Consider the following 13,039-nt stretch of genomic DNA (forward strand, 5'->3'; position numbering starts at 1 on the left):
GTTTTTTTACTTTATTTCTTCGGTTGTACACAGCTCAAAACTCATGAAAATTTGATTCAAACGTCTGTCCGTAAGACAGAAATAGTTTATTCTAACAAAATGTTTAGTTTTCGAGAAAAGGCACGTATCATGAAGTTCGGAAAAAACTTAAATTCACAGCAGCTGCTCCGTTTGCATCAAGCTTGTATCGCGAACCACTGGAATACTTAGGTGCATGAATTTTTCCGCTTCTGTTGGTTTAAAACTGGTATTAAAACATGCAAAAAAGTCTAAAGAAAAGAATCGAAATCCTAAGTGAGATTTTTTTTTTAACATTTCAACTCTCCAACTCCACTTCATAATGGTCCGTTTCATTTTCTGTTTTCAATACTCATACCTATTGTAACTTCATCAATGCGATAAATTCTTTTGTTTATTTTCTCCTTCACTAACGAGAAACTGAAATTAAATTAGAAAAAAAACTCATGAAAGCTGTGTGTGTGGTGCCTCCACTCAACTGTCAAATGACGCCGGGATTTTCCCCCATCTATCCGCTTGCTCCTAACGAGCTTTATTTTAATCTTTCCCCGTTTTCTTTTTCCCGCTGTCTCTCCACAGTTCTCTGAATGGGAAGCTCATCATGATAATAACACACCAAATGAAGGTAAGCTTATATTGTAGGTACCTATATGTAAAACCCAAGCATTTTTGTAATGCCGCAATACCCCAGCAGCTATCAAAGCAGTTATGCGAAAAGTTGAACATGCCTTCGGCATCGGGTCGGTTATTATTCGCATACTGATGTATTCTCATATTTTACTATCATCGGATATTCGATTTCATCACAAAAGCGATTTGTGCCTTGTAAACAAGAAAAAAACTTTTGAAATGTTTTCGCCACCAGCCACCACCGACCGACCAAGAGCAGAGCCAGTGAGCACACGCTACGTCCGACGGAGGTGGAAAATCGACACCCACCATCGACCATGCTGGACGGATGTTTTAACGCTTGAATGACATTGTTTGCCGGCATAAAGTTAACAATTTGTTTTATTGCTTTTTCACACCTTCCCTACGCAGAAGAACGAGTGGGACGTGGCACGAGCAGTACGCAGAGAGAATGCGAATGTCAGCTGATGGCAGATGGGTGCCAAAATTTGAATAAACGGTCCTATCTATGTCGGATCCGGATGACAACCACTAGCACCGCTTTTTTTATTAGTTTGTTTTGCTTCCTCCGGCGGGCAGGCGGCAAACTCGCACACCTGCACTTTGAGAATAGATGGTTGTCGATGTTTCCTTTATTGTCGCCATATTTTAACCTACAACAGCGCTATGTCTCGAGCGGAAAATATTTAACTACGTTATATTTTCTCTGATACGGTTGGAGGATAGTTCATTGGAATAGAACTAATTTCGGTATTATTTTAATGTGTTGTCTTTGGGGGACATCTCTTTAGAATTATTCAATATTTTCACCAATGACATCCGGTTTGTACGAGATGTAACATTCATTGGAACAGGAAAAACTTTTCTGCGTTGAGTTTGCAAACCTCGAAGACGTGTATTCAAGAAACTACTTTTATCCTTTGTTATCCTTCGTCAACATAATAAACTCAGTCGCACTGTACGACCAAAAAAGCTTATTTACTCTTAATTATATTTCCACCTCGATTGATTGCAATCGAATGAAACGTACGTCATCCTTACCGAAAAGAAGTGTGTGAGCCTTGAAAAAGTTGTTTGGCCTATATTTGCCGTTCGAAGCGAGTTCGAACCGAACGTTCCTCGGTCTAAGGAAGTGAATCTCCAGAAAAAAGTTTCGCTCCCATGAGCCAGTTGTATCTTTTGAGATACACTCGATAGTACACCACTCGACGGGAGATGCAAAAAAAAGGTCGAGGTTTTACGAGTGGCGCTCATCTTTATGGAAGAGCGAATGCTGGTAAAGAATTGAAAAATCCTTAGTACCTACTGTGTAGTATCTGCTTAAATCCTAGCCATAAACGACCTCTTTTCACATCCACCCAGCTGTGAGGGCCAATCGTCGCCGCAAGGCAAACAAGCAGCCACTGTATGCTGGGATTTACAGTGCCCGAGGAATACCGATCGTGTGTAAAGCTAAATTGGAATTTGATATTTTATGTCAAACATAAATTTATCGGCACCTCCCAAGCGATTCTGCACGTGGTTGTCGATGTGCGGATCCCACACTCTTGACCACCTTTCGTAATCCTTGATATTACATGACTGCAAATGCTGGGGTCGCATCGTATGTGCACGCTCGTTGAAGTTGAGCTTCTGACCAAACGGAGCAGTAAATTGTTCCTTGCTCAACATAATTCTCGTTGCGAAAGATTATGGTGTTGAGTGGAAGCAAAACCGGGCTAAGACCAGCTGTTGGGAATCATAGCAAAATACTGCGCTGTACGAGACAAAGAGAGGCAATAAATCATTTTTTAGCTTCTTCACCCGAGAAGCTCTACGCTTGACTTTACTTTGTATTATTTTCATACTTTCAAATTCCTCAATGCAGCATGTTTTACAGTTAAATATACGTATGAAAATGCAAATATGAATTTAATAACATAACAAAACTAGAGAAATCCTTGAGAAAATTCAAACACTGAATTTTGCAGGAGAAGTTAAAAGTTATTTCAAGTAATATTTTTTTTCTTTGAAAGGCCATTAAAGAGAACGGTTATATAACTCTCATAAAACTAGAGAGGTTCACTCTAAAGAAAATTATTAAGAATAGCTCCACTTAAAACTTGTAATTTTTATCGATATCTATTTATGGTCACTTCCAAGAGCCGCTTAAAACTGTATTAAAATAACCGCTAGTGTTGATAGTTTTGTAGTTCTCCTTTTAATGAACGCTTGCAAAACCTCATAAATCTTCCACAGATTTTATTTCCTGAACCGGTTTACAACAAATTCATGAAGAAGCTGAGTAATTCTCGCTCAAACGGGGTCACTACTGACACGAGGTCTTTAAATATTGGAACTTTTGCACTTGTTTGGCTGAAAATGGTCATAAAATAAGAACTGCAATTTTAATACCTCGTTCGCCAAGTGGTTCGAATGTATAAAAAAGTTGAATTTTTAGCAAACTTTGATTTTTATATGATGTGATTTTCTTTAAATTTGCGATGAAACATCTAACGAATGGCATGGTTCTGTAAAGAAGAAGAACATGACATTCAAACGGACTGAAGTTTTTGGAGCGTATTAGTAGAATACGAAACCTGGAAATTAAATAAAAAGAAAACTTATCCAATTTAATTCTACTATGTATAATTTATTCTTGACAGATACGTATTTCGCCTACGACTTGCAGGCTTCCTCAGTGTCTGTTTTCGAAAATAGTAGTAGAATTTGTAGAATTAAATTGGATAAGTTTTCTTTTCATTTAATTTACAGGCATTCAAATGGAGTAAAAAATTTTCTAGTGGCCATCTTGGATTTGGTTAAGTTATCGTAAAATCGCTGTTTTTGCCCAAACAATTTTCATTTTAAGACCATTATTGGAACGTTGACGAAAAATGCCTTACGAAACATTCATTAATTTAAATTTACAGTGGAATTACCCTGATTAAACAATTAATTTTTTGTAGCAAAATTTAACATTAGATGAGAACTGTGAACCTTGCTACAGATAATTGGTTGTTTCATCTAGTTAATGCCATTTACACCTGATTTTATCAATGTTTCTTATAGCATTTTTTCTCAGTTTTCCAATAGTGGTCTTAAAATAAAAATCGGTTGGAGGCTCATGATGAAAACGGTGATTTTTAGATAAAATCCGGTATGGCGACCACATTCAAAATGGCCACATAAATTTTTTTTACTCGGTTTGAATGCCTTGTTCTTCTTCTTTACAGAACCATTCCATTTGTTAGTTGTTTCATTGCAAATTTAGAGAATCAAATCAAATCACATCAAATAAATCTTAGGGTTTCCTAAAAATTCAACTTTTTTTAAACTTCTGGCCCTTTTGGCGAACGAGGGGTCCACTGTTTCGAGGTATTAAAAGTGCAATTTTTATTTTTTAACTATTTTCAACCAATCGAGTGCAAAAGAATTGTTCAGCAGATTGTTGTTTTGGGTAATTTTCCAAATCATCGTACCGATTTGAGCCGAACTACTACTACTACTACTACTACTACTACTACTACTACTACTACTACTACTACTACTACTACTACTACTACTACTACTACTACTACTACTACTACTACTACTACTACTACTACTACTACTACTACTACTACTACTACCAACACCATGGCATCTCTTATGTGTTCACCTTCTTCGTTTTGTTCTCCTATTTTTGTTGCCCTCCTTGTTTTTGTTCTCCTTTTTGTTGTTATTCTCCTTCTTTTTGTTCTTCTTTCTTTTGGTCACCTTTTTCTGCTCTATTTTTACCTTCTTGTTTTTGTACTTTGTTCTGTTCACCGTATTTTTTGTTCTCCTTTATCTTTCTGTTCTCCTTTTTTTGTTGTCCTCCTTCCTTGTATTCTCCTTATTCTTTTCATTATTTATGTTCTTCTCCATCTTTTTGCTCTTCTTCTCATGTTTGTTTCTCTTTCTTCTTTTTTTCTTTTTTCTTTTGGTTCTCTTTTCTTTGTGCACATTCGTTCTTTTCTTATTTTTTTGCTCTGCTTCCTCGTTTTGTTTTTATTTATTTATTTTATTTAATACATTCATCTGACAATGTATTAATCACATAAATCTTACAAAGCATCAAATCTGGACAATGTTTGAACAAAAATTCGAGTAGGCTCTCCAAATTCGTACAGTTCTTTAACCCGAGTGAAAGCCCGGATACATAATGTCACTGGTTCGTGGTACCCAAACATGGTCCGGTGGAATTCCGTGTGCAATACAGTCGCAGTTCGCAGAGATCTTTGCGGTGCTCGAAAATTCACTTTTGAAAGCAGTGTCGGCGAATCAATGTCGCTGTTCAAAATTTGTGCTACAAGCGTTGCCTGCTGAACTTTTCTGTCTCGTTCCAGTGTGTCTTAACCGAGCAGAAGACAACGTTCACACTAAGGAGGAAGATTCTCTGGGTCTCTCCAAGGCAAATCTCTGAGTACAATAGGGATAAATCGTCTTTGGATGCGTTCGATTCTTAGAATCCAGGTGAGCTGGTGTGGTTGCTAAATCAGGCAGGCGTTTTCAAGCAAAGGACGGACTTATGCACAGTATAAAGATTACAACCAGTGAGGGTCCCTAAAATCTCTTCCGATTTTGGAGATAAATCCTAGCTGTCGGGATGCTTTGAAAATAATAGCAGAACGGTGAGCGTAAAACATAAGTTTAGGTCGCTAACTTGCTCTATCCTCCGGAGAGTATTTCCGTTTATATTGTAGTCAAAGATGATAGAGGTTTGACTGCAAGGGAACGTTATTACCTCATATTTTACTGTGCTCACTATCAGGTAGTTGAACTTGCACCAATTCACAAAGGCATCTAACAATCTTTGGAGCCGGCAACAATCGTCGATGGAGCGCACGGTGAGAAACATTTTAAGATCATCAGCATAGATAAGTGAGCATCCGGCTTCTAGTAGCATTACTACATCGTTGAAGAACAATATGAACAGCAAGGGCCCCATATTGCTTCCTTGAGGAAAACCAGAGTTATTTGTAAACACAGATGAAACAGTAGATTCTAACTTGACTTGGAAGACTCTATCGCGTAAATATGATTCAAGCCAAGCCAATAGTTGCTCTGGGGCTCCCAAACGATGCAATTTACGTAGAAGGATGTGATGATCGATCCGGTCGAATGCAGCTTTTATGTTAGTGTAAACTACGTCGATTTGTGCTTTTTCTTCAAGTTGCGTGATGCAGAAGGAGGTAAAGTCGAGTAGGCTAACATTCCGACGATCGCTATTCTTATGAACGAAAAACGTGAAGAATCGTTTCCAAATACTAGGAAATTTGCCTTGCGCAAAAAACTGGAATTAATGGAATTCCTACTTCTTCTGTTTTCCTCTTTCTCTTTGTTCTTCTTTTTATTCTCCTTTTTTTTGTTCACCTTATTCAGCTTAATGTTCACCTTCTTTTTTTAGTTCTCCTTTTTCATTTTACACACCATTTTATTTTTGTTCTTTCTTTTATTCTTTATTAGTATTATTGTTCCCTTTGCTTTCTTCCTCTTTTGTTCTTCTGGGTGATTCTGCCTATTTACTATTCTTCTTTATGTTTAAATTTTCGTTTTTTGTGCTTTTTCTTCTACCTTCTTGAAAATTTTGTAGAAAACTTTTTCCCACTGACACTGATACTAAGTTTTCTTGCATTTTATAAAAAAAATATTATTTTTACGGCTTGGCTCAAAAGTTATGAACTGTTACGGTGTTTGGAAAGTTTCCCTTAAAGTTTTCTGGGAAAATTAAAAACCTTGAATTTTTTAAACTTATTTTCCTTAGGCCCATTAACAAAATTTTACGAATTCTCAGACCCTTTGGCCTATTTTGTACAATAATTTTGATTTCACACAGTTTGGTACAACAGAAGAAACCACCGCAAAACAATTAATAGCGACAATTTCTTCTTCGATTGATACTAGCGGCTACTTTTACACGAACGTGTGTGGAGCCCGGGAGCCGAAATTTTATGTATGGTAGTTTTTTCGACATTTGGTGCTAAACTTTTATCTTATTATTAATATTTACTTGAGTTAACTACTCGCTTTTACACGATGCAAACAAGCGATAGTTTATTTTAATCCGAAAGAACAAGCGAATGGAATGGAACTTGGGCCCATATATCAATGTTCACTTTTAATTACAGAGCTTAATCCCACAGTTTGTCATCATAAAACGACCAATATTTGCTCTCAGTAGGTCAAACAGATGGATACCCTCTTCTGTAGCCTAATGGTTCAACTGTCCCTTGTGTGAAGAAACACATTGAGAGACGCCAGAGTGCAATGATAAATCAAACAAAGCTACTTCCATTGGAGCAAATACATTTTTCATCAATATTAATGTTGAATGTAGCGCCAGGGTGGGTGGGTGGTTTGGTTGGTCGCTGGAATCTGGCTGTCTCCAAGTGGTTGATTGCACCGACTGGGTGCACTCTTCTTTGGTTTAATACTTGTTATTGATTGCAATAGTTTGAACATATTTTATTAGCAATTTACAGCCAATTGCCATCTTCAGCGCTGATTGTGACCATCCATTATACCCAAGAGCGTGTACTTTACGGCATGAACTTGAAAGTTGAAATGATAACGGAATATGGATACGAAGTCTGGCATTGCGGCGGCGGTGGTGGCTGGAGTAAATCGGGGAACAGGCATGCTTGTACATATAAACAGTGGAAGAAAACACCCCGAAACGTGCCTTGCTAATTGTGGAAATGTTTAATTCCCGTAGTGTTATGAATTCCATCAGAACTATCTTTCGTATTTTGCTCTTGTTTACTTTCAGCATTGATTGTTTATATTACGCAGAATATTCACTTTCGGTCTCCTGAACAAAACACGTCATACTGTTGCTCGATAAAAAGAAATCTCCAAACCATAACGCTTAGTGGAAGTACAGAAACAATTGAGTGTAAATAACCCAAACCAAACCGTTTTTAGCACGAAAAGCGTTAATCTAGCAATAACTAGCAACCGTTCACATACCCTGAGGTGCTTCGGAATTGGAGAACGAAACAACTTTGTCGTTTTTTATTTGTGACTACAACATTTGCGGTGTTGAAAAAACTATACTCTTTGTGTTGCTGCAAGGTAATTACACTGCTGCCTGCATCCTACGGCAGCAAAAACTCTGGGGAAGAACAACCCGTCAGCGTTCACAACTTTTTCGCGCACAACACCACTGATTGCAACCGAACCGATCGAATGTTGAACCTAGGTTCTGAATGGTACCGTACCCGTAGAAGATAACAGTTGTTGAAAGTTTTTTTTTGCGAAACTTCCTCCAATAATCTCCTGGTTATGAACTTATCCTTGTTTGTGTTTTTGTGTGCATTAAAGTATAGAACCTCTATAGAACGTGTTAGATTGTTGTATCGAATTCGATTGATGATGATCTAATGATTGATTCCTCTATTTTTAGATTTTATGTATTTTGTGTTTTGATAGTGTTAGTTCATATTGGATGATCTATTTGGTATGTTTTCATTTGATTACTCAACTTTAACCCAGAATGTGTATGGTATTATACTAATAAATAATTCGTTAAGAAAATATTAACTAAAAACACTTCCTAATAATAAATTCCAATAAAACAAAATGAATAGACTGGAAATAGAGTTCCATATGTTGAATTCCATAAGTGAGTAGCACTGAATTATCTATTTCTGTCCCATCTGTAGGAAATAAATTGCAACCAGTCGAACGGTCTGCTTGAAAAGTCACTCCGATAGAGTCATACGATTTATTTCTGGTCCCGTGATAAATCGCTGATTAGCCCCAACTGTGAATTCTCATGTCCGGTTGTTCGTAGTTGCCCAGCAATCCCGTCCGTTCCGATTGCAGGCAATCCATTTGCTCTCTGGCCGTATGGTTGGCAAACAGGAACGGGAACAGGAGTTAACGCTGCCAACAAAAACTAGCTGAGCTAGCTAGCAAAGTGTCTCTCTCTGTGTGCTGATTACCAAACCAGCAGCACCAGTAAATATGAAACGTCCCTTCCTTCCTGTGATACACCGGAACTTTAGCCGTCAACGGTGGACATGGGAATCAACTTGGAATTAATTTATAGCGGGAAGGATTTTCACATTGTAGCCCGTAGCCAGAGACTAGCGAAAAAAAACTTGGACCATGTCGTGATAAATTATCGTTTCGGTGGTCGTCAATTTACTGTTCTGAGCATTACTACTACTACTACGGACTACGATCCGGACCTCACCCAGATTTGATGCGGTTACAGCAATTGTGACCATCGGTTTTTGGGGGGAATGATACACATTATATAACAGTAACGGTTTTTATCCGTTGTAGTAACTTAATCCTGGTAGGGATTGTAGAATGTGGGTCAAAGTGATGAGTATAATGGCAGTTGAGATTTATTCGAACCTAATTTTTCCTCATTTCTGATTTTTTCTTGACATACAAAACTTTCACCGTTGTGAACCTCTTTGCATTTTACAGAAAAGGGAGTAATAAGAAAAAAAAAATTTATTACATAAACTCATTATATGGTGCCACGGCAAGAGGACGCAGAAGTTAATGATGCTCAACTTTCAATAATTTTATGGCAAGCTCGCGGAACTTTGAAGCAGTTGACAGCTAATAATAACAATATTACTAACTTCACCTTTGGTGGATGGGTTCTACTCGCACAAGCTGAGGTGCAGTTTCTTTCTTCCCAAGTCTTCGGTCGGTCACCAACCACGGATCGCTAGGTATAGGCACTGCACTCGCTCTGGCAGCGGCGCGGCGCGGCAGCAGAAACTTTCCTCATCGTTATGAATTCTATCGTGCCATTACATTATGATGGTGAAACTAACTAATATCTTTTACATCGCGAAAGTACCCAGTCAGGATGTAGACGGCGACGACGACGACGACGACGACGACTGTGGACGGGGTGGACAGCGCAATGCAATTACCATGTTGTTTTCTATCTCAGTCGATGCGGTATGGAGCGTGAAACGGGGTATTGTAAAGCTTCGTGCAGCTTTTCACTGGCAATGAACAAAGTTATTATACGGCCAACAGATAATGTACATTCCTTTTAGCAACTCGGTGGAACATTCTTTCCGAAGCTTCAGCAGCCCGGTTAATTTAATGTGAAATATGATGATAAATATGATAAATTAATTATGAATTTCATTTATTATGCTATAAATACAACATTTTTAAAATATTATTTATGCGTATGAATATTTTTAAATAAATTTTGGATTTTATGACTATCAGAACAAAGTAAATCCTGAAATTTGTCTATTACAGAAAACGTCCCGTAATCGCTAGGCATAATCCTGTGCAGCAATTAACTTATTCTTGTTTCTGAGCTGCTTCATGGCCACAGCCATTTTTTGTTTATTTCGTGCTGATGCAATTCTATTTTACAAAATGAGTTTCAGAGTGAGCAAAGCTTCCTGTCTCATACAGCCATTTACAGTTTTCTCCACTTGTCAGAAGAGGAAAATCTTTTTTATTCCGTTGAAAATATATGTACTCCTAGCAGAGTGCCCGTTCTTGCTCGGGGCCAACTTCCTTTCTGTCACTGAGCTATTTCTACTCGGTTTTTGTTCTGGAAATTCCCATAATGCAAGAAACAACCCAGCTAGCACCAACTCGTATATCAATGTACGAAAATTATCGTAAATATCTCCTAATAAATTCGAAATCGTAACTAAAGCTGGATAAAGTGGTACCAAGTTGATTTTCTGTCGTATATAATGATAATAACTGATATACATACGATTTTCAGCACAAATTCGTATAATTGTACGGAGCAACTCGCGCTTAATCGGATATTATCGTATATAAATACTTATATAGTCGTAACGCTTAAAATTATTCGTAATCACGTATATCGCCTCCAAAATAGTACGGATGTGCCAATTTTGCGCATTAAATACGATTTATTAGCATGTATATCTGTACGTAATGCTGATTTTTATCTTTTTTATACATATGAAAATGCTAGCTGGGAATGCTCTTTTTCTAATTGTAAAAAAAACTTCCTCTCTTTGTCAAAAATGCTGCTTCCTGTGTCAAGAAATCTGTAAGCCTAGTTTGATGAAGAACTGTCAAGATGTCACAGAGTTAGGGACTTAATAGAATTAATTAATAATTGGAATCAGCTCTCAAACAAATTAGGCAAAGTTTATGATATGCCCAATTGTCACACTGAAGTTTTCTGCTTCATAATAGTCTAGTATTTCTCGATTGGCCGCAGCACCGGTGTATTTGAGGGGTTCTAATCTTTCGGCAAGAAATCGACATCGACATCGACTCTAGCACGGCCTTTGCACAACGGCATGAAGTCAAATCCTACCAGAAGATCGCAGGGCAATTGTGAGACTTCAGAAGTGGAAGAAATCGCTTTTGGAGATACTCTTTCAAACACACCTATCTATGTTTATGGTACCTGTGGTCGCGTACTCCGCTTTCCACATGAACAAATTGCTTGCCAAATCAATTGACAAAGTTCAACATTTTCTGTTTCGGAGGGTCTCTGGAACTTCAAACATATCCTTTGCAGTAGGTAGAATTTGGGATTCCCAACTTTTTACCGATGGCACGATGTATGTATGTATGTATGTATGTATGGGGTTAGCCACCATCACCTCAAGGGTTTCCCATTGTATGCAAGCAGAATTACTGCAGAATCGAATTTATCTACCTAGCAACGTTCATGTCAATACAGTTCGTGAAGGACTAAAAGGGGTTGGGTGGATCTATAAGCAATGTCGCTTATATGATTCCACGGAAAAATAAGACACTCCTCCCAGCATAGATTTCCGGTTTCTAGATACATAACTTCGCCATGAAAACTTAGCTTGCGTGATGATTTGTGTGCTAGAAGGACGCGTAAAATCCTCCCCGACTTTATATGACTTGGGCTGGTTACCACATCCCTCATCCAGTCTTCGATTCATTCGATACCCTGATGCTCGTTTCCTTTACGATAATGATGGTATATGGCAATGTAATAAAATATGTGTTATATGAATATATATGTAGATATATAGACAAAAATAGAACAATCTCACCAGCAGTCCTTCGAATGGAAGATAGCTGAATCAATCGAGTTTACATGAGTGCTTCCATTATTAATTTAATTTTTCTTCTGGTATCCATGAGCATTATTTTGACTTTCTTCGGCCCGAGTTTTCACTATACAGTAGGAGGTGCTTGCTCCATGAGCTAAAACGAAACAAATAACTTATGTAAGCTTACCTACTAACAAGGTCGTATGGCTCAGCCGTCATCCAAACCCGCAGTTTTGAGATCAGGCATCCGGGAACCACCCACCATCGAACGTCCTAGCTTGGCTACTCAATAGAGTATTACCGGGTAAGGCCACGTGGAGGCGCTAGGTAGGGGCTTGGGATGGCTGGAGCTATGTTGGACGCTTCCTCATTTGCCTTCCCCATTTCATACTCAACTTTTTACCAATGGCACGATGTGACAGATTCTGATTTTCGATGTATTGGGCAGAAAGTTTTCGCAAACAAGCAGTTCTTTCAACGGCATTTTTCATATCGTTGCGCACCCGATAAAAAGACTCACACAGTATAATCAATGCACTTTGAACTTTCTCCATGCAGCTTTTCGATCATGTGAATAGATTTTAACCAACGATTCAAAAGTTAGAGCAATTTGAGTGTGTTGCAATTTTACCGTGCACCCTTTAGTCTATAAACGTATAGACCTTTCCAGTTTTGTGTGTGTTGGTGCTTGAAAATGAAGCAAACAGGCATCAGCTCTTCCCCAAAATGATGCAAATATCATGTATGTACACGCGTATTTCGTGCTTGCTAGTGTGAGTGCTTGAGCTGTCAGAAAGCTCTATTGGAAAACATTAGTTCAAAATGTAAACATGTGCCAGTATCTGTCTATTGATGGAATGATGATTTGATTAGGGGACTGGCAACCCTAGTGTTTGTTTTGTTTTGATCGCGGTGGCGCATTTAAGCTGCCATTTGAAACTGGCAGGAGCATCAAGCAACTACAGAGACTATAGATTACAGAGGCGCCGAGACGCTCTAAATCAGCTAAATTTTGAACGAAAGCGGAGAGTTACCTTTATTTATGATGGTACTCTCCGTTTTGTTTCAAAATTTAGCGAATTTTGAGTGTCTCGGTACCTCTGTAATCTATAGTCTCTGTACAAGCAACCCCTTGATTGAACGCCATGTTTTCGTGACTAGAATTACTAGAATCGCAGCCTACTTTCTTCACAAAGCTTTTCACTGAGCTGAAACTAATACACGTTTACCCAATATAAAGCTGGTGCGTGCACTTCACGAACACTCCCTTATCTAAGACAGGTTTTGTTCTGGGCTCAAAACGAGAATGGGCTCAAATTTATGTTACAAACATATCAGTACCCTGGCGTCAAGCATCAAATCGGAAACAC

At 38.2% G+C, this 13,039-nt stretch overlaps 1 protein-coding gene across 5 annotated transcripts in view; it reads left to right on the forward strand.

Annotated features, from left to right (window-relative positions):
• Nucleotides 1–13,039, forward strand: part of LOC128743903 (transient receptor potential-gamma protein) — a 137,691-nt gene that overhangs the window by 102,711 nt on the left and 21,941 nt on the right. For 4 of the 5 annotated variants that reach the window (XM_053840595.1, XM_053840591.1, XM_053840593.1 and 1 more), the window contains one exon: nucleotides 598–643. The exons of the other annotated variant lie outside the window; for it this stretch is intronic. The gene's annotated coding sequence lies outside the window, so the exon portion shown is untranslated. The remainder of the gene's footprint in view (nucleotides 1–597; nucleotides 644–13,039) is intronic. 5 annotated transcript variants of the gene reach the window in all.

This window comes from Sabethes cyaneus, chromosome 3 (genome assembly GCF_943734655.1).
Source record: "Sabethes cyaneus chromosome 3, idSabCyanKW18_F2, whole genome shotgun sequence".
NCBI lineage: Eukaryota > Metazoa > Arthropoda > Insecta > Diptera > Culicidae > Sabethes > Sabethes cyaneus.